This window comes from Lepidochelys kempii, chromosome 2, assembly GCF_965140265.1.
Source record: "Lepidochelys kempii isolate rLepKem1 chromosome 2, rLepKem1.hap2, whole genome shotgun sequence".
Lineage (NCBI taxonomy): Eukaryota > Metazoa > Chordata > Testudines > Cheloniidae > Lepidochelys > Lepidochelys kempii.
This window is the reverse complement of record NC_133257.1, coordinates 105059166-105062706: the sequence shown is the minus strand read 5'-3', so window position 1 is coordinate 105062706 and position 3541 is coordinate 105059166.

Sequence of the window (3541 nt, the reverse complement as noted above, 5' to 3'; positions counted from 1 at the left end):
CAGACTGCCAGCTATGCGCAGCCAGACACACCCTGCACACCAGCTTCCACCTCTGGGCACACAGCTTGCCCCCAGGGTCACCGCCAAACACTCACAAAGGACACACGAGCTCACTGACATACACAAGAGAGGTCAGCCTAGATGATCTGATGGTCCCCCTGGCCCTAACCTCTGGGAAGTGGACACACACGGACACACCCTCACAAAGATTTTCACACACACACAGGAACAATGTCAGACGCCATGGACAAACATGCAGACGTTGACAAATACATGGAGACACTGCTCAGTTCTTTGTCTCTGACACACACACATGCACAGTGAATAAACACAATGCATGAGATTAGATGTTGACAGATCACCAAGCCTGGCAGTGAAACGCTAACAGACACACACACAAAGAAAAAGTATCTTGCTGAACTTTTTAATGTCAAATGATGACTTAAAAAGAGTGGTAAAAAGACTCTGCATTCCATTACTGATGTCAGCTGGAATGTTTTGTAATGAAGTACATCCTAATGACATGCATCCCACCAAGTGGGTATTCACCCACGAAAGCTTATGCTCCAATACGTCTTTTAGTCTATAAGGTGCCACAGGACTCTTTGCCGCTTTTACATTTATGTCTTTATCAGTGTTAAATTCAAATGTTTAAAAAGATAGGCCAAAAGATTTTGCAAAGAGCCCTGTCCTATTTAATCAAGACTCTAAATATGAAGGTGGATATTTAGGACATTATTACAATATTTTTAAAATGAAACTAGTTATATTATAAAATTAAATAAAATAGCATTGGATATAGACTACAGTCATTTAAAATCTGTGAATTACATCCAAGTAAACCAACCATCTGAGTTATTAAATCCATTTCCTGCTAATACAAAGCAGCATAAAAAAGTGAAGTACAATGAAATGCTTTAAAAAAAGCCGTTTTAAAAAACTGTGCAGCGGGCAGATCATGCCTTTGAAAGGAGAGATTTTATTTTACTTGAGACCACAAGGAAGAAGATAGTCTCTGTAGGAAATGGCTTGAACATTGCAAAAGGGTGTGGACTTAATTAGATGGTAACTGAACTGTTGAATTTACCTTTGTTATTTGCTCAGCATAATGAATTAATGAGATTGTCCTCCAAAGTGGAATTTCAGGTTTCAGAGGAACAGCCGTGTTAGTCTGTATTCACAAAAAGAAAAGGAGTACTTGTGGCACCTTAGAGACTAACCAATTTATTTGAGCATGAGCTTTCGTGAGCTAGCTGTAGCTCACGAAAGCTCATGCTCAAATAAATTGGTTAGTCTCTAAGGTGCCACAAGTACTCCTTTTCTTTTAGTGGAATTTCAGGCACTCCTTCCATTTATCATTTGAAACCTCTGGCCAATCAGGTTTTGCAGCCTTCAGAGATTCTGTCAGGTAAATACTTAGTGGAAAGTTTGGTAGGAACTGCATTTTCCGTTGATTTATGCACAAAGGATTAAGATGAATTTGTAAAATCTTGGCCATGGCTCTGTGTAATAAGATGTGGTGTAGTTTTGATACTCCATTTAAAAAAAAACTGTTCTGGTAAATTTGTTTTGATAGATTTTTGTGCTAAATGGCTTTGGTTTTCTGTCTTGTAATCAAGAGGTCATTGAATATCCCACAGCTGTGGTATTTCTTTCTTTAATCTCCCAACTGTATTTTCCACTGAATGCATCCAATGAAGTGAGCTGTAGCTCACGAAAGCTTATGGTCAAATAAATTTGTTAGTCTCTAAGGTGCCACAAGTCCTCCTTTTCTTTTTGCGAATACAGACTAACACGGCTGCTACTCTGAAACCTGCATAGTACAGTAACCAGTGGTTCTCAACCAGAGGTTCAGGGCCCTCTGGGGGGATGCCAGCAGGTTTCAGGAGGGCCAGCAAGCGTGGTGGGCTTTAGACTCTCTAGGGCTCAGGACAGAAACTCAAAACCCCACCACTAGGGACTGCAGCCCAGGACCCTGAGCCCCACCCCCCCAAGACTGATTCCTGAGCAACTTAGCTTTGTGGTGCCCCTCTCCCCCCCGCCCCTGTGATGTGGGGTCTGAGCAACTGCCTTGCTCCCTACCCCTTAACATAGAATCATAGAATATCAGGGTTGGAAGGGACCTCAGGAGGTCATCTAGTTCAACCCCCTGCTCAAAGCAGGACCAATCCCCAACATGGGCCCTGGCTCTTATATGCAGAAAAACAGTTGTTGTGACACAGGTGGGCCGTGGACTTTTTATTGCATGTTGCAGGGGGGCTCAGAAAGAAAAAGGTTGAGAACCGCTGCAGTAATTCACACTGAGGCTAAAACATTCAGCAGAGTAATAACCAAATAATGAAGCAGGGGCTTGATTTTCAGAGGTCCTGAGTAACTACAATTCCAAATGAAATCAAAGACTCTACAATTCCAAATGAAATCAATGACTAATATGTCTACATGATGGGCTGGGGCAATAAAATTAAACGCCTTACATTGCCTTCTCTGTGAGTATGCTCCACTGTACAAACCAGCCATGCCAGATTGTCCTGAATCACCTGTCTGAGTATTCCAAACTCTGCCAGACAGAAGGGTTTGTGTATAGTCCATGTGTTCATTCCTAACTGTCCCAAGTGGGTAATGTGTAGTACGTGTCCCATATTATGAGTCCAAACTCTTCTGAAGGGGTTATATAGAGTACATGGGGTGTTAATGAATGTAGGGTGCTTTCAAGGGGGTTGTAATACATCACCAGCCTAAAGCAGCATCTTGTTGATTTTCCCATGGATTTTAAGCCACTCCTGGCTGGTTTGTCTCACATAGTATGAACTTCAGGCGGCTGTTGCAATTTTGGTGCAGAGCATATTTATTAGGTCTGCCTCTGTAGCTCACGAGCCCCTCCGTTTGGAGATGTGCTGGTCAGTCCCAAAAGCCTAAAAAGGTCTTTAAAGAGACAAGGTGGGTGAGGTAATATCTTTTATTGTACCAGCTTTAACAGAAGCTAAGATAATACCTCATCCACCTTGTCTTTCTAATATCCTGGAACTACAACACCACTTAGGGTGACCAGATAACAAGTATGAAAAATCTGGACAGGGAGTGGAGGATAATAGGACCCCATATGAAAAAAAGCCCCAAATATGGGTACAATCCCTATAAAATCGGGACATCTGGTCTCCCTAACACCACTGCATATAAAAGGTCTTTAGCATAGACAGATGGCTGGCTTCCAGCGGCTTGGAACAGAAGATCATGCTGGCAGTTAGGAATTTCCAGAACTATAATGTTCTCTTGCCTGAAAGATAATAAAACCATCGGTAGTGAAGCATAGTGAGGGGCGGAAATAGTGAGGATTTATAAATAATGTAAAGGGAATTTGTAAAGTGCATTTTACCAAGATTTTGAAGTCCTGCCGAGTAGAGCTCACAGGACTCTGAGCCAAGAAATTTTGGGTGTGAAAAAACCCAATGATAAAAAGTAGCATCTTTTGACCTTGAGTTGCTCACTTACTGTGTAGCAGTTGCAATGTAATTTTTTTTCATGCTCAAACCATAGTGTGTTC